Raw genomic sequence first — 18,694 nt, 5'->3', positions numbered from 1 at the left:
AGCTGAAATAAATAATACCACAGGCAGGAGGCACAAATCTGCCGCTAATTACGGCATATCCTGATTAAATGGGGTGCATGAATAAATAGTCCAGCTTAGAAGATGAGTCAGCCAGGATGACCGCCGTACCAGCCCGATTCTGAGCCTCTCTTGTCCTGCCGATTCCCCACAGGGGCAGATGAAGATGGAGCCTTGGCCGCACTTGCCATGTGGCTCCCGACCCATTACCACCTGCCCCCAACTTGGCCTCGATTTCCTTATCCATCCAGTGGGGTGTCAATGATCACCCCTCAACCAAGCCCATGGGTCTGGAGGGAGAATCTGAAAGGGCATTTAGGGTGACCGAGTTTCAACAGAACCAAGGAGGCAGTGATTAGAAAGAGGAGAGAATAAAGAATTCAAGGCCAGGCAGTCTTCGGTTTGAATCCCAGTTCTGGGACCATCCCGGTGCCTCGGTTCCCCCGTCTGTAAATTAGGCAGATGTGACCAGCCACATGCTCTGAGCCACACCTAGCACACAGCATAAGCAGGAGCTGGTTGAGGAAAAAGAACACCACATACTCGGGTCCTGGCAGTTACGGTCATTAACTGTGGAGGTCCCCAGAAGACCCAGCTCCAGGCAAGGTCCACACTCTTCACACCCACTTAGAGGCCCTGCCTAGAGACTTTTGTGCCTGTCCTCACAGATGCCACCTACTCATTTCCGAGAGGCAGAGCGATAATAGAATCGGGGGCCCAGGGGAGGGGTGGAGGAGGGACAAGCATCCTGGAAAAGTTTAAATCAATTAACTCCCTTCCAGAAAACAGGCTGAGAAATGTAATGGAGAAATAATGACTTTTCTCCACAGGATTAAATGACATAGACCAGGGCCCAGTGAGGAATCAGGAAGGCGGGCACAGGAACCATGTCTGTGACTGTGTGGCCCTGAGCAAGTCTTATTTTCTTCTCTGAGCCTTAGTTTCCCCATCTGTACAAGGGGAGGGCTTGGGCCAGCACGGGAATGGCTAATAGAAGACATGCCTCCCATCAGTCTCCCCATCCTTGCCCGTGGCAGGCATTGCTAATCAATTGTGGTACTGTTCTCACTGAGCCTGGAGGGGCTAGCAAAGCCAGTCCAAACCAGAGCTCTAGGCATTCCCTCCAGATGGGACAGAGTTGGCATATGGACACCAGGCTAGGTTTAGACTGTCAGCAAGGTCTCCCCTAGCACTAGGCTGATATTCACCAATAGTGTTATTATTGCTGTAATAGACCAGAGTCTCTCTCTCTCTCTTTCTTTCTCTCTCTATATACATATATGTTTATATGTATATAATATATATTACATATATTATATAAAATATATTTTATATATAAAATAAATTTATATAAATATATAACAAATACAAATATATATTTTATATAAATATATTTTACATTATATATAATATACATATTTTATATATATATATATATATATATATATGTATTTTTTTTTAAGTAGGCTCCACACCCAATGTGGTCAAACTCACGACCACAAGATCAAGAGGCGCACATTCTGCTGACTGAGCCAGCCAGGTGACCCTATGCTTTCATATGCTAACTCATTGAAACCTCACAACCATCAGATAAAGAAGTTACTGTTATTACTATGCTTATTTTACAGAGGAGAAAACCAAGGTCCAGAGAAGGGAAGCGATTTGGCCCAAGGTCACACAGCTACTATGGGAGTTAAGATTTGAATCCATGGGTGCCTGGGTGGCTCAGTGGGTTAAAGCCTCTGCCTTCAGGTCAGATCATGATCCCAGGGTCCTGGGATTGAGCCCCGCATTGGGCTCTCTGCTCCTCAAGAGCCTGCTTCCTCCTCTCTCTCTGCCTGCCTTTCTGCCTACTTGTAATCTCTGTCAAATAAATAAATAAAATATATATATATAAAAAAAAGATTTGAATCCATGCCCATGATTCCTGGAAACAGTCCATATGGGCAAGGGTGACACTTCTCTTCTGATCGGCAGTCTGGGGAGAGGGTCACCTTTTCTCTGCACCGAGCTCTGTACCCCCTGCATCACAGGCTCTCTGTTTGGACTTACAACTATCCTCGTTCTCTAGAGGGGGAACTGATGCTCTGAGGGCTGATGGGACCTGCCCAGGGACATGTGACGGATCATTTGCTAGGGCAGGGTGAGGTTGCACTGTTCATTGCCTTGCTGCCCTTCTCCCTGCAGGAATGGTGTCCATTTATCCTGGAATTCCAGTGCCCAGCCTAAGCCTGGCATGCTGTAATAGTAGAATGAATGAATGAATGAATGAATGAATACAACAGCTGGTACTAGAAGAGTTCCAGGATTAGGGTATACCCCACTCCTTCCATTACTAGCCCTCAAACCCCCAAGCTGACTCCCTGGCCCTTACTGACCCACCTGCCCCTGGCTGGCTGAACTCTCACCTCTGCCCATGGCCCCAGATGACCCTGGGAGCTTCTGGTCGGGGCCCAAATCCATCATTCCTGAGTGGTCTGTCCCAGCCCTGACTCTCCCCATCCATCTTCTCACCACAGCTAGAGAGAAGGGGGTGGTGCAGGGATCAAAGGGGAGAATCCCACTCCAGGAAACTCTTGGCCCCACTGAAGTCTTCTTCAGTGTCCCTCTCCATCACCTCCCAAGCGGTCACTCCCCACCTGCAGAACACTTAGGTCAAATACCTAGGACCCCAACATAGAACACAGCCAAAGGCAGAGGGCTCTAGCTGGAGGGTACAGGATATGAAGGAGTCCTGTCCAGAGTGCCACACCTGCCCTCTTTGCTTCCAAGCAGCCCCCAGGGTTGGAACCCCCATAGAACCTCCAGAAAGCCATGGAGAATGACATCCTGGGGACCAGAAGACCTGGGTGTGAATTTCTACCCAGCCACTGGCTCACTGTGCAATCTGGTACAAGTCTCTTCCCGCTCTGAACCTGATTCCCCATCAATCACCCCAGAGGATTGAACTCAGTGGCTTTCAGGCTTCTATTGTCAGAACAGTGGAAACCTTTCCTCGAATGAAAATCACATGCGGAACTCCAATATGAAAAAGAGAAGAAATAGACCGAGCTCTAGTTGAAGTGGGTGAGGCAGAGGATGATAGCGGGGACCCTGGGGCTCTCCCTTTTCCAGCTTCCTCTGCCCTCCCCCACCATAACCAGTGGTCCCTGACACATCTTCCTAAAGCCCTAAGGTTCCTAGGAAAATTTTGAAACTATTGGAATAGACATTTTTTCAATCATTTTATGATGAAACATTTCAAACATACAGCAAAGTTGAAAGACGTTTACCACAAACACTTCAATATCCACTACCTGGATTCTCCCATTCATGCACTTGCTTTATTAAATAAGGGTCCCCCTCTCAGCTCTGTAACATTTCATGGCTTGGAGAGGACTGTGCTGGTGTGTTTGTATTGGGGGCGGCAGGGAGAGGGGGGCAGTGTTCTGAGTCCCTTCTGGGAAGTCCTGTGAGTTTGTAACAGCAACACTACCGCTGTAACAAACAAGCCCCTGACATCTTACTGGTGCAACTGGACAGATGTTCATGCCATACCCAGTGTGGCAAGAAGCACTTCAAACCCATTCTAAATCATCCTAGCCGTCCTGCTGTCTCCATGCTATCCCATGCCAGATAGAGAGGGCCTAGTCAGCTCTTGCGACAAGCTTAACTTTGTTCAACAAGCACGCACAGATATCTTACTATAGACCTGGGCTTTGCACCGAGCACTGACCACGGAAAGATGAACAAGGATTGGCTCCTGCCCTTAAGAACATTCCAGTAAATGGGACAGATAACTCTTTCCTTTGGAACCCTCCCTTTCCTGAGAGAAATTTCCATGAGAGCTTCCATTCTCTGAGGGTGGGTAGATCTGACGTTGGAATACTGGAGGAAGGACCTGATTTGATGACGCTTTACTGGTCACCTCTGCCTGCCCAGAACAGTGAGCTTATTTTGTTCTTCACTCTTGCAAAGGCACCTTCGCCATACTACATAAGGGAATGAATGCTCAGGCTCAGAGTGGTCAAATGACTTGCCTAAGGTCACACAGCTAGCAGAGGAGCTGGGATTGGAGCTCAAATACCACTTCCTAATTCCCTGTTTCTTTCTACCCCATTTAGGTACCTGCTGGAATGCATAGTAGAAGAGAGACACAGTGGGTTAGCTTCCTGACATGGGCCCTAAGCGAGGGGCTTCACACTTGTCCCCTCATTTCTTCCTCCCTACCCCCATGAAGTTGATGCTGTTACTCTTAGAAAACAGAAAGCCAAGGCTCAGAGAGGTCAAGTGACTTATCCCAGGTCACCCAGCCAGTTTGGTTTCATATCCTGATCTATTTGACCTGATTGGGGCACATCTTGACATATGGCTGGTTTTTTACGGCTAAACACAGGGTCAATGGGATTGTTTTTTATCTCAAGGAGGGCTCAAAAGGCAGAGAGATGCTTTTCTCTTTTCTATTAACAATGGGGTAAACTTATTTTAAGGCAATGGAATGGCATCTCTGAGCCATAGAATAGTTTATGAAACAGCTGCAGACAGCTTAACAGATCCCCTCCCTGCTGGATCCTAGCCAGAAAGGGACTCTGGGGCCAGGGCCGAGGCACCTTTCTGGAGCTCTATGGCCCTGATCCAGGGGCTGGGGCCTTGGGAGAGAGCCCAAAGCGACTGGGCAGGAAGCAGAGACCTGGCATATCGACAGCGACAGCGTAGGGCCCAATCAATGCTATCTCTCCAGGCCATGCCTGGCCAGACATTGATTTCTGCGGCTGTTGTTAACTCCCTGTTTATGTAACGCCTGAACTTTGCACAACTGAACCGTTTCATGTGCAGAAGAGAGCCTGTTGCCATGAAAACCAGGCCGCGCGTGACAGCCGGGATGCGGCCATATCCCTGTTTTATTGGCCTGTGCTGAATGTATTTTAACCTTGATAAGTCAATAACTTTTTGTACAAAAGGAGAGCTGCCGGGCAGGCTTGGGAGGGCCTATTGGCTTTTCCAGGCTGAGGTGGGGTGGGGAGGCAGGGCAGGCTGGGTTTAATCCTCTGGAAATCTCCCTGCCACTTAGAGCCTGGGAGAACCCGGCCCAGCGGGGCCAGAGAGCAGAGATTGACCTTGTGGGGGGTCATGGGGACTACCCCCACATCCAGTCACTGTTTCTTGTGTGTTAAGGCCTCCAACTAAGTCAGAAAGCTATCACAGAGACCCATCAGGGTTCAGATCCCGATGCCGCCCACCCAGGAGCTCCATGCCACCTTGAGCAAGGCAACTGACGCCAGCTTCAAGGTTCACATCCATAACATGGGCCAGTGGTTCCCCTTCATGGGCTTGCTGCAAGGTTTACAGATCCCAGATGAGAAGCACCTGGGGTGGTGCCTGGTCCATAGCGGGACCTCACTATATGCATATCCCTGTTACTGTGACCTCTTTTTTTTACACTAATCATCACTGATGACCTTTTGTAGAGCCCATATGATGCTTCTGGTCCTTCCTTGAAATAGGCAGGGTTAAGTAGTCCCAACTTTCGGTTGAGAAAACTGAGGCCCAGGGAAGCTGCCTGCCTTGTCCAGAGGGGTCCCATGACAAGCTGGTGGTGCTGATTGAAGGAAAGAAATCCTGGACTCCCACTCCAGTGCTCTTTCCAAACCCCCGACAGCCAACCCCAGACTCGGCTGACATCACTAACTGATGGCAGCACAGCACTCATTCCCTTCTGGGCATGGTAAGGCCTCAGAATTCCCTTTGAATTGAGACTCAGATGAAACTGGATGCCCCAAGAGGGCTCTGGGCTCAAGGCCCACCTCTGGTCCAAACTTACCTCATGATTTTGTGCAAGTTCCTTCCCCTCTCTGGGCTTCCTAATCCCCAGGGGTGAAATAAGGGGGATTTAACAATTCCTAGATTCTCTTGGGTTTTCCTAGTACAAGGGACCCCACCACCTTCTGGTGGCTATCCCAACTCCCCAGGCATCTTGAACCTTCTCCAATTCCATCCACAAATATCGACCCAGAACCTAGTGTGTGCAAGGTGGTGGCAGTACAGCACCAAAGATGACGCCCAGCAGTCCTCCCTGCCCCCCGCAGAGCTGACCATGGAGACCAGAGACAGAAAATAAACAAGTCAACCCACAAGTGTCCAGGGAGTTGCCGACAATAATAAGCACTGCAGAGGGAAAGCAAAGGAAGGGCCTCTGGGGAGAATAACTGTAGATGGGGTGGTCAGGAAGGGCTTCTCAGAGGAGGTGACATTTGAGCTGAGACTAAGGTCGTGCAAAGAGCGGAAGGAAGAGTGTTCTCGGTAGAGCGAACAGCTTGGGCAAAGGCCTCAGGGAAAGAGTTTGGCACCTGCCAGCGATCGAGAGGGGGTCAAATTGGCTAGAGGTAAGTGTGGCAGGGGCCGGTCCCTGAGGCTCTGTGGGCCTCCTCATCCTCCATCTCCTGGGCTTCTGGCACCATCTCCCTGGGCCTGCCCTAGGGAGAGGTTCCAGGTACTGGGGGCCAGGGCTGGGTGAATAACAAGGTTACACGTGCTTCTTCTTTCCCCTTTTCACCAGAAGGAGCATAAAGCGCTCTTTCTTTTCTGCTTATTAATAGCTCTGATTAAATTATCTCTGAAAAACCTACATGGTGTGCACCAATGGGGGCTCGGCTCCCTCCAGGCTCTGGCCTAGATAATGGCAACAAGGGCAGGTGAGGCAGGTGGGGGCTGGAGAGGGAGGCTGGGGCAGGCCTGCTCCCCCAACCAGGACAAAAATCAGTCTCTGCCTCCCTACCTTCCTCCCCAGGCCAGCTCAGACTCTGACCATCTCCACTCTTGGGGCTTTCATATCCCCCTCACTTGGGACACTAGGCCTTTGCGTTGGCGATTCTCTCTGCCAGGACCACTCTTCCCCTCACCCCTCCCCTTGGCTACCTTCTATTCATTTCTCAAAGGGCCACTGATCAGCGTTTCCACCATCCCCAATCCACCAGCTGGGGCAGGTGGCTGCTCTGGGCTTTTCCCTCTCCTGTTACCCTAGATGATAACTGCTAGTTGTCTTATCTGTCCCCCCATGAAACTTGAGTCCCACAAGGTCAAGGACTGTATTTGGATCACTGCTGAATCCCTAGTGGCTAGCACAGAGCAGGCACTTAGGAAATGCTGAATGAATGAATGAATGAATGAGCAGAGTTAAAGAGGGAATGGGCATGACTAACCTTACATACATGGGAGGGTGGGAGCAAAAGTTTCAGGCTCCAGACCCCTTGAGCAGTGCCTATGTGACAATTAACTCCATTTCACAGATGGGGAAAATCAAGGCACAGAACAGATCAGTCACATGGCTGGAGTCAAGATTCAAACCCAGTTGGTCTGATTCCATCCCCTCCTCCTCTCCTTGCTTCTCCACTACAAAGAAAACCTGAGCCATATTTATTCACTGATTCAGAGATTAATTCAACAAAACTTAATATCGAGTGCTGACTGTATACCAGGCTTGTGATAGGGCTAACGCAGTTCAAATGCAGCCCCTGCCCTCTCAGAGCCCTCAGATTGGTGAGGAAGACTGTCCAATAAGTGGACCCTTATATGAAGGGGGAAGTGCCCCAGCCTGGAGGGCAGTAGTCAGGGAAAGCTTCCCGGAGGAAGTGGCACCCTAGCTAAAATCTGGAGGAGGAGCAAGAATTGACTACCTGGGGGGAGTCAACTAGTTGAAATGGACAGAATGGGTAAAGGACTGGAAGTCAGAGAGACACCTGGGAGGATGTGCAGGCATTTCAGCAAGACGGGAACATAGGAGGTATACAGGGACAGTGAGGACTGAGGTGCTCTCTGTCACCCAACCCCCTCAGGGCCTCTTGAACCCTTGGCCAGAGCCAACATTCAAGCACTGGCCCGCCTAATGGTTCCGTGGACCGTGGCAAATCTATCTTGACACTGTCTCCATTCACATAATGCAGAGTTATTGCACATGACCGTAGCAAGGGGAGGCTTGGATCAAGGCTGGGAACTGGGCGGCCAGGGGGCATGGACAGGAAGGCCTGGCCTCAGGGTGATGGGCACTGTATGAGTGTGGGAGGGTATATGTGAAGGCCTGCAGCTGAGCATCTCTGAGACTCTTCACCTGCCTGGATGTGTGTGAGAGGCACCTGCAAGACGGAGCTGTCCACCTGTGGAGCTATGTTCCAGCCCGCTCCTGCCTGAAATCCCACCACTTGCTCATCATGGGCTCACAGACCTTTGGAGGTGGAGACCTTCTAAACCCCTGGCTGGACATTGGAACCACAGTTGGACCTTTGGAAGCCACTAAGTCAGGGAGGGGTGCCAGCTCGCAAAAGCCTGATTGGTAGGGCTGGGTCGTAAGTCCCACACTCCATTTTTACAACAGAGGAAACTGAGGTCCAAAGAGGAGAGGAATCCTGCCTTCAAGGCCACACCCTGTCAATTAGTGGCTGGCACAGTGTGCAATAAATCAAGATCAGGGGCTCGGGCATTTGGGACCTGGTTCTGTCATTGTGTGACCTTGTGCAAGTCACATGACCTTCCTTGGCTATAAGATGTGGATGGTAATTGAATAGACCTCCTAGGGGTGCTGTGAAGATAAAAGGAGATAGAAATACGTGATATAAACAGCACTGAGCATGTACCCTGCACATAGTAGGTGTCAAGTCAACTTATGATGGAAAAAAGCCCAAACTTAGGAAAAAGGATGGTGTGGCCCCACAGTCTTCTCCACTTCCCGCCCTTTCTTCACAGGGTTTTGGTTGTTACCATTGTTGTCCCTGCACCTGGCTTGAGTCCTGCCCCAAATTCTCTCCACCTGTCCACACCCTGGATCCACCCAGTGCATTGCCCTGGCAACCTGCCCTGACGTCACTAACAGGTCTGGCAGCTGGCCCCTGGAGCCGAGAGAGAGGAAGCAGCTGGGGATTGGATCAAGTTCACAGGTAAATCCCCACTCCGACTCCAACTCCAAGACGGTTGGGTGGGACAGCCCAGGAGAACTAGAGCAGTGCCCTGAAGCCAGGAGCTGCTGGGAATGGCACTCGTGGCAGCCGCTCGAGGGCCTGAAACAGGGCCAGCTCCTGCCCTAGATAAGACAGGGGGTGGCCTACTTGGTTGGCCCTGGAGCTCCCCCACGGGCACCTCTCAGGCTGGGGATAGGGGCAGGTTGGCTGGCCTAAAAGTAGGCTAGCCAACCCGCCCCCACCCCGTCCCCACCAGCCGGTATAAGCAGCCCATCTCACTGGGCACACTCACAAGGGTCTTCAAAGCCTTCCAGGTCTAGATGACTACAGTTGGCATTTATTGTGCACTTACTGTGTTCTGAATCCTTTCCAGCAAAACTTTTTGTCCACACAACAACCCCCTCTGATAGGCATTATGATACACAGACACGAGACGAGGCACAAAGCCATGAAGGTACATGTCCGAAGCCAACAGCCAGCAAGGACAAGGATGGAATCCCACCCAAGTTCCATGGGATTCCACGGGGTCACACGGACATAGCCTGACAGTGCTCAGAGGAGTTCTGGCTGCGGCTTTGCATTTCTGTAGGGATCCTAAAGTCTCTCCTGGAAAGCTGGCTCCCCAACTTGCTGTGGAATGGACACATGGCAACTGAGGGAACTGTCCCTCCCAGGACTCAGTTTCTCCAGCTATAAAATGGGACTGCTAAACAGGCCACCCATGGGCTGTCAGACAGACCTATTGAGAACCTATGAAGCTGCTTAGAAAGTAAAAGGCGGAAAAAAAAAAAAAAGAAGAAGAAAAGAAAGTAAAAGGCAAGGTGCAATACAGTTTGATGGAGTCAAAATTTGGGTACCAGGTGATACTGTGCCTCAATTTCCCTGTTTGTTAAGTGGAGGAGAATACCAGGACCTGCCGTCCATATCTGTGGTGTGGGTACCATGCGGTGGACTTTGTAAAGAGCTCAGCACAGTGCAGGGGTATATAGTTCGTGGTCCATGATCTCAACTGTGATGCCAAAAATCATCCAACGCCAAAAATATGCCTTGGGGCAAAGCACTCCGGACAGAGTGTCACTTCATATATCTTAGCCTCAATTTCCTCTATAAGCTGGGAGAATAGTACCTACCATATCGGTTTTCTCATCTGTAAAATAGGGGTGATAATACCTATCTTACCAGCTTGTTGTGAACATTAGAGTACTTTGTTACATAAGTTCTAGTTTATTATCTTTAACAAATTCCTCATAGGATTGTTTTCAAAATTAAAAGAAACAATGCAGATAATGCTCTTAGCAGAGTGTCTTGTCTCAAATATGTGCTCAATAAAAGATACCGGTTTTTCCAACTCGGGGTCCCGACAAAGGGAATACAAATACCAGCATGCTCCGCGCCCCAAGTCGGGGCCCCTCCGCCCGGCGTCTGCGCACCGCATGCCGGGAGTTGCAGTCCTGGAGAGGAAGGTCCCGCCTCGCCCCAGCCTGGGGGAGGAGGTTGGAGAGCCGCCCTGCCGGCCTTTGAATTTTGCCGCGAAAAGCGCGCGTGGCGGCCCCCGGCCCCGCCCCCCGCAGGACGCGGCGCCGCGTCACCCTGGTAACCGCCTCTCGGCCGCCGCTGATTGGGCCGGACCTCAGGGGGCGGGCGGGGGGAGAGACGCCGCGGCCGCTGCGGGCGCTCGCGCCTGTCAGTCGGGCCGGAGCGGAGCAACGGGCGGCACTGCTGAGCCGGCGGCTCTGCGAAGAGCCTGCGTACTCCAGCCGAGGGAGGTGAAGAGCCGAGCCCGCTATCTGCGGGACGCGGCGTGCGGCACCTGGGCCTGAGACGAGGCGAGGCGCCGGCGCGCATCAGGCGGCGCGAGGCTGAGCCCGGGGAGCCCCTGCGCGCCGCCAGGGGCCATGGGCGCGTGAGAGCCGGGCGCGTGAGAGCCCGGCGCGCGCCGCCCCTGCTGCAGCTCGCGAGCTCGCACGCCAGGTGTACCGTGCTCTGGGCCATTCCTACGTCCGCGCTGCGCCACCCGGACCGGTTATTTCGCGGCGCCGAGGCCCCCCGGGCTGCCATCCGAGCCTCCGCCGCCCGCTGCTGCCGCCGCAGCCGCCACTCTCCAGCTTCCCCTCCCCCCACACCCAGGGCTCGGAGTAGGAGGAGGAGGGGCCAGTACGTTCTCGTCGCCGCTCTTTGCAACCTGCGGGGGCCGGTGCATTGCCCGGTGAGGAACCGGGGCCGCTGCAGGTGCGTGTAACCCTGGAGGAGACGACCCCCCTCACACCCCCAGGCGGACCGGGGGGCTGCGAGCCTCAGGCGGGCGGTCGAGCGAGAGGAAGCAACAAAGACAGGCTGCAGCTGGGGCCGGCGAGAGGGGCCGTGGCCACCGGGCTCCTGGCGCGAGCGGAGAGGGCGCCCCGGGGAGCGGCGCGGGCAGAGCTGCAGCCCTGAGCGGGACCCCGAGGGGAGGCGCAGCGCCGCCCGCCGGACGTGGTGAGCACAGGCCCCGGAGAGGATGCGCCACCTGAGCGCCGGAACGGCCCAGGTCCTGGGCGGGTACGACCCACGCTGAGCGGAGAGACCCGCCACCCCCGACTTCGGACGGCGCGAGTCGGTGCCTGGATCACCCTCACGGACAGCGTCCCTTTGCACCCGGAGAAAGGTATCGGCCCCCAAGGGGGTCGGTCTCAGGCAGCCTCTGCCGCCTCTGCATGGCTGCGACCCGGCGAGCGAAGAGTCATCGCCGCTGAGACCTGGTGCCCTTCAACGGCCTGGCTGATCTGGTGAGTTCCGCGGGGCGGGGTTCCGGGCTGGAGCCGGGGGCACTCCCTGGCGTCGGGGCGGCCGGATTGGAAATAAAGGGGCCCTGAGCTGTTGGGAATCCTGAAGCAGAGATGCTCCTTCTCTCCCCCCAGCCCTTTCCCGCTCACACACAACTTGTCTAGACCGGCCAAGCGGCCGGCATGGAGCTTGGGAGCCCGTTGGGGGACTCCACAGAGCCTCGGGTGAGGCGTATGCCAGAGAGGAAAGGTCACCCCACCCCTAAAGCCAACAGACAAAGGTAGTAGCTCCATCTTGCGAAAATTCCCAGGGAACTCCCGCGTCTTGGAGGGCCAAGGAGGAGGGCACCCAGGATGGAACCCTTGGGGTGCTCCCGAGCAGCCTCTGAGGTCCTCAGGGGACATCCGCTTAGCGGTGGTTGTGGAGTCCCACCCATGCAGGTGGTTGCGTTTGAGGATTGTGCCCTCCAATGCTAGATCATAGCAGGGTCTCCCATACAGCCCTCATTCCAACAAAAATCTCACAGGGATGGTGGATTTCCCAGTGGGGCCACAGCCTGACGTCACTGCCAGGCATCTGACGTCACTGGGGTTGCCGTGGCGACAGGACTTGCATTGACCCAGGGTCGGAGGGGGCGGGGTCATGGTAACCAGGGGCAGACTGGATGCCTTTGGGTAAGGGAGGGGTGAAGGCAGATCCTACCCCCGCCCCCAGCCTCAACTGCAGTCCTCTGACCTAAATCCCCAGCTTTTCATGAGGTGGGGGAGGGAAGCAGTGCCAGCTGTCTCTGCTGATGCTCCTCCCTCCGAGGACAGGTGTTCAGTTTTGCCCATATAGCCTGGCACTGCCTGGGGGCTCAGGACTGCCAAACAGAGCAACTTTGTGCTTTCAAAAGGGATGCTACGGAGATTTCCTCGAACCCCACTATACACCCAGCCAGCGGCTGAAGTTCCCAGGGTCCCTAGAGAGATGTGCCCCGCCCCCCCTTAAAAGAGGCCACTTCCGCTCAGGAAAAAGGTGCGGGGAAGGTGCAGAGGAGCTGCTGCCTGCTACCCCTCAAGTCCAGGGTTTTCCCCTGCTGCACAACCCCAAGGTGAAGGGCCTTGGCCAAGCCTGGACTCCTGTCTTCCCGCTCTCCTTTTGCTGTTTAAGATGATTTTGACAAGCACAGTATGGTGCTTATTAAGTGAATGGAGGGCAAGTCAGTCCCGTCAGTGCCAAGGTCTGGAAAAAGTGTGTCCCTGCCAGGGGCCAGCTTTGATGGGAGTCAGGCACCGGCCCTCTCTGCCGCACACTCCCCCACCCCCCACAATGCCCCAGCCCTGGCCCTGTTCCTTGTGAAGGCCCAGAGAACCCCCAGCCAGTATCCTGCTGCTGGGTTCTTTGATTCGTCTTGAGTTCCTTCCAGCAATTGCTATTATTGTCGGATGTGGGTGAAAGTGGTGTGATCGCATTTGGAGGTAAAGGTTAGAGAACCGTGGCACTGTTTCGTTGTGGGGCGGGGTGAGAGCAGAGGGAAGTGTGTGTGGGGTCATTATGAGAGCCAGGCCCCAGTCTGGATGCAGCTAGCATTTTTTCTCTTCTACTCCCAGGCTCTCTAGCTAGATTAACAGGTCAATAAATATCAGTGGAGCTGCTTTGGGGGGCTTGGCAGGGAGATGATATTTCCAGCTGAAATGGTGTCGTTAAACACACAGGCTTCCAAGGACAGAGCAACAGCAGATGGGGGCGGGGGGAGAAGTGGGAGAGGTGGGCAGAAGGGCTGTTTGCGCTGCCTCTCGAAGCTTCCCAGTTTAGAAACAAACCCGGAGTGTGCGCCAGAGCTCCACAAACACAGGCGGTTGGAGGTCCTCCTCGGAGTATTTACACTTCCGTAGCCAAAGCGGAGGGAAAGGCTGTCAGAATTGGGCAATTCCTTCTGTTCCCTTCCCTGGGCTTGGCAATAGTACCCGGCGACGAGCAGGAGGGGATGCCAGCTTACCCGGCGTCTCCTCGCTTGCCAGGCACTGCACAGGGGGAGCTCAGTTACCGCTCAGAGTGGCTCACGCGTGGTGGCCCATTTTACAGATGAGGAAACAGTCTCAGGTGTGCAGCCCCGCAGCTCTGAGGTGCCTTGGCACCAGCACCGAAGTCCCCAGGTCTTCCCACCCTTCCCCAGGGGGAGAGGAAGCCTTACACCATTTGTTGGACAGGGTCCCCACAAGAGTGGGGGGCTGTCGGCTATAGAAGGAGTCTGGCCTCACCAAGAGGCCTTCCCACACTGAAACCTGAGTTTGAATCCTTGCTTACAGGATACTCTCGAGCTGAGTAGTAACTTGTCTGCTGGCCTTGCAGACAGCCTGCTCTCCTCACCCCTGGCATCCCCTTTCTCCTGCACTGGGGGAAGTAAGGTGGGCCAGCGCCCTGAGGGGGGGAAGGCATTGAGAGAGATGCCCCTTCTAGCTCCCCACCAGGAGGGTTGAGGCTGCACTCTGTCACCTCAGGGACCCTCCAGGTACGCACTCTGCTGGTAGAGAAGTCAAGGATGTCGATGGGTCAACGGCAACATTGGTAGATGTGGCTCCTGACCAGTCTGAAGGTTGGCAAGGGCCCTCTGGGGGCGGGGGGTGCACTGGGACTCTTGGGACCAACCGGGATCCACCAGACAGAGGAGTGCAGAGCGTGTACTGGGCATTGGGTGTGGCCTATGAGTGCTGGGTGTGCTGGATGAGGGGAAGCAGGGACCCTGGAGACTTAGGTAGGATGGGAGAGATTGAAGCAGGGGACAGGATCCAGTTAGGGCTCTTTAACAGGGATGGTAACCCTGACCAGTCTCCTCTTTCAAGGTTAGCTCCCACTCACCCCAGTAATCCTTATCTCACTTGTCTAATTCCACCTAAGCTCGTAAGCTCCCCCATCCCCTCTCTCTTCTGAGCCTCACAGTTGTTCTGGCCAGGGTCTGGGCTGGGTTGCTTAAACCCCATTGGTGGGCAGTGGCTCATGGTTAAGAGCCACGCGATGGAATGGGTCCACCCTTGTTGGCTGTGTGACCTTGGGTGAGCAGCTTTGCCTCTCTGAGTCTCATCCTCAGAACAGTGCCTCGAATGGCTCAGCCCAGTCCCTCCTGGAGCCAAAGATCAAAGACTGCAGGGTAGGCAGGGACCCTTCCAGCCACCCTCCACTTGATCTCCCACCCACCTACCCAGGGCACCCCACGTGGTGAGCACACGTGGCTCCCTCCTACCTGAGTTCCTACAGGGCTGGGCCCTGGCCAGCGCCCTCCCGCCGCCCCCCAAAACCTCTCCCGGCCCCCTCCACCTTCTAGTCCTTCACAAACCGGAGGAGGCAATAGGAGCAGCTCATATTCATGAACCGTAATTCAATCAGGCGGCGATTCCTCTGGGCTCGGGGCGGGGGTGAGAACGAGGAGGCGCGCACAAAAGGGCCGCTTTATTACCTCCCGCGGGCGGGGAATTGCTGCTCTCCTCCCCCCCCCCCACCCAGCAGCGGCCGGAGCCGCCTTTATTGTGTTAACCCATTTGCGTGTCAAGAGCTATTGTGCGCTTTCTACTCCTGTGCCCGGCGGACTGCGGGCGGTGGGCTGCGCGGGGCCGGTCACCTACGCGGGCGCCGCCCACCGCCCTGATTGGTTGCTAAGTGATTTGCATCCAAGGTAATCACTTTTATCTCAGAAGGATGTCGACTATAATTATAAGCTACTGACATCTTTTGAAATTTGCCTAATGACTATTTTAGTCTGCACGGGCTGGGGGTTGGGAAGGGAATTCTGGAGGCTAGGGTGGGCGGAGGAGGAGGCTGGTAGGGGGATGGATTCCTTACACCTGGACCACTGATTCGTTAGTTGAGAAATACCGGAGTGCCTCCTGCGTGCCTCGAACAAAAGAGAGGTTCGGAGATCGCGGTTGCTCCTGTGGGTGGAGTTAGTACCATTTCAGAGATGGGGAAATAGAGGCTTAGAGGAATGAGCCACCAGCTCAGAGTCATATATGCAATAAGTGGTTGGAACTGCAGGTCTCTCTGCCCCCCAAATTCATGTGCTGGTCCCCGGATGAGATGTAGACAGAAATAATAGCGGTGAGCCTTCCTGGGTTGGAGGTCACCTGTACCTCCTGGGATGTATGTCCTCGCCTTAAGAAATGCAGGTGCTGTTACTACATTTTACTGGGAAGGAAACAAGCACAGGGAGGTTAACTTCCCTGCCCAAGGTCACAGAGTCAGGAAGGAGCACAAGCAAGAAGTCTGTTGGTGGCCAGAAGTGGGAGTGCGGAAGGCAACATGGCCAGTGAGCAGCCGATGAAGGAGTGAGCCTGGGGCTCCAGCTACCCCCTCCTCCACCTCCTGGGTCCACTCGGGATCAGGCATTGAGCTGGGCAAGGGCACCCTGCCTTCAGATGGCCCACAGGCTCCATGAGGAGGAAGAGGAGCCTGCAGCTAACTCGAATTTTGGTCAGAGCCAGAGGAAGGGCTGGAGGAGGGAAAAACTGCAGCTGGTCATGGAGGGCTTCCTGACAGAGGGAGCTTTTGCTCTTGGGCTTGAGGACTGGGTGAATCTGCCCCATGTGGAGTAAATGATGATGTTGTTGGCAGAGGGACTTTGAGATTTGAGGACATGACCAGGAAAGTCAGGGGGAGCTTATAATAGGGAAGAGGTAAAGGGAGAAAAACTAAGAGAGTGCGCTGGGCCTCAAGTGCTGAGCTAAGTACTTGATGTGTCTAGGGAAGAACAACCTGAAGCCAGCAAATCCGGGTGCAGAGAGTCAGTCTGGCAACCTTTGCAGGGCCTTAGGAGTTGCCCCTGAACCCTGGGCTCCTGCACTCTCACTAGCTGTGTGTGCTCAGACAAGTCACTTTGCCTCTCTGGGCCTCACTTTTCTTTTCTTTCTTTCTTTTTTTTTTTTTTTAATTTGACAGATCACAAGTAGGCAGAGAGGCAGGCAGAGAGAGACAGGAGGAGGCAGGCTCCCTGCTGAGCAGAGAGCCGGATGCGGGACTCGATCCCAGGACCCTGAGATCATGACCTGAGCTGAAGGCAGAGGCTTTAACCACTGAGCCACCCAGGCGCCCCCCTGGGCCTCACTTTTCTCATCCGTTCAAGGAAGTACTGGCAGTTTGCCCCCAGGCTTGTGGGTGGGATGTGCTTAAGTGTGCAGAGTTCCCCGGGTGAGTCGGAGCCTTTCAGAAGTGGGTGGGCTCAGGCACAGGCCCCAGCCAGTCACCCCAGCCCCACAGCAAACCAGCATCCCAGCCACAGCAGCTGTTTGGGGCCCTGGGAAGCCCCTGCCATTGTGCAGAGGGCACAGGGGACAAAGGCCTGGGAGGTCAGGGAGTAAGGCTGAGGCTGGCTGTGAACAGGCTCCTGGGGATGGGGACTTAATGATGCAGAACTTAATGACCCGGAGTCTGTGGGGAGGAGGGGCTTCCCTTGGAGGAAGAGGGGGAGGAGGGCGGTCCAGCAGCCAGCTGTCTGCTCCAGGATTCGCTGCCAAGGCAGGGGCAGCTTCCATAGGGGCCAGGTCTGAGCTTGGCATTGCGAGAGGTGGAGGGGCACAGCCTTCCAGCCTGCAGCCCCTGGGCCCTGAACTGGGAGCCTGGCCCTGTTCCTCAGCATCTGTGTGACCTCCCTCTCCTCATCTGTCACATGGGCCAGGGGTACACGTTGGAGGGCAGCTGTGAGGCTTGGCAGGAGCCCATAGCGAGTGGGCAGTAAACAGGACCTGCTATTTTTACTCTGTATTCACCCGTTCATTCAGAGAGCTCACTGCTCTGTGCCAGGCTCCCTGCCAGGTGCTGGGGACGCAGAAATGAGCATGCCCAGTTGCCTTAAAAGGTGGTGAGGCCTCAGACACCCCATCACAGTGCAGCGGGTCGGTCACCACAGTACAAGAATTCACAGTGTGCAGGCACCATGCCAGGGGTAGGGGGACTGCAGTGGACAGGCCGCATACAGCCCCTGCCCTTCGGGGCTCCAGTCTCTCAAAGCAGGCTAGGAAATCAGAGGCAGAAGCCATTACTACCAGCTGGGAGAACCAGGGAGGGCTCCCTGGAGGAGAAGGAGGAGGAAGAGGAGGGATTTTCAATGGCCAGCCTTGGAGATTTCTGTCTAAACCCTTTTTGCCTATTATGGGGCTCAAAGGACACTGCTAGCCTCTGCTGTGCCCCAGACTAAGCTTCCTGCTTTGACACGTTGTTCTCTCATTTAATCTTCCTATGATTGTGGGAAGGGTATTTTTATCCCTGTTGTGTAAATGAAGAAACTGAGGCTCAGCAAGGTAAAATGACAGCCCAGGGCACCCTGGCAGATCAGCAGAATCCCCTTGGCTATCTGTGCTAGCTTCTGCCTGTCTTCCTCCTGGGAAGGAAGGAAGGCAGGGAGGATCCTAGGATCCTAGGGCAGGGGCCTAGGGGACCCAGTTCTAGGCCAGCTGTTTTCCTTATGAGATGCATGACCTTGAGCTCAAGTTACTTCCCACCCCAGCCCAGCCTCAGCTGTGTCCTCTGTAAAATGTCAAGGATGGCAAATCTGTGGAATGCCTGGCTTGCCTTCCACCGCTGTGCCCTTGGCAGACATCGCCAATCAATTGCCGCCCTCTTCCCCTGCTGAGTTCTTCCCCTGACCTTGGGTTCTTTCTAGGGCTCTGGGCAGGCAGCTCCAATCAATCAGTGGGGCCTGTGAGCTGAAGCCTGCTTGCCTGCCTGGCCTTGATGAGCTCAGAGGTCTTTCCCGGCCCATCTCCATATGGTAGCAGAATGAGGGACACTGGGGGGGTCTTCTCCGTGGATGTAGGTGGTTCTGCGGTTGCAGGAGCTGTTGAAGTGTAAAAGTCCCGTTATTACCATCCTCCAGCTCCCGGAGAGACCTGTGTCTGTGTGGCCCAGTGCATGCTCGTTTCAAGAGCTCTGGGTGGATTCCAAAAGCATTCTGCCTGCATAATAATAACAGCCTTTACGGAGCTCTTCCTGAGAGCTCGGTCCTTCACGGATACCCT

At 54.5% G+C, this 18,694-nt stretch overlaps 1 protein-coding gene across 1 annotated transcript in view; it reads left to right on the top strand.

The window, feature by feature from the left end:
• Window positions 1-11,612: 11,612 nt before the first annotated feature.
• Window positions 11,613-18,694, top strand: part of FAM222A (family with sequence similarity 222 member A) — a 53,106-nt gene continuing 46,024 nt past the window's right edge. Inside the window, exon 1 of the mRNA XM_032847415.1 lies at window positions 11,613-11,710. The gene's annotated coding sequence lies outside the window, so the exon portion shown is untranslated. The remainder of the gene's footprint in view (window positions 11,711-18,694) is intronic.

Source organism: Lontra canadensis, unplaced genomic scaffold, assembly GCF_010015895.1.
Source record: "Lontra canadensis isolate GAN:19392208 unplaced genomic scaffold, GSC_riverotter_1.0 scaffold187, whole genome shotgun sequence".
Lineage (NCBI taxonomy): Eukaryota > Metazoa > Chordata > Mammalia > Carnivora > Mustelidae > Lontra > Lontra canadensis.
Note: the sequence above shows the minus strand (reverse complement) of the source record. Positions and strands in the feature narration are given on the sequence as shown.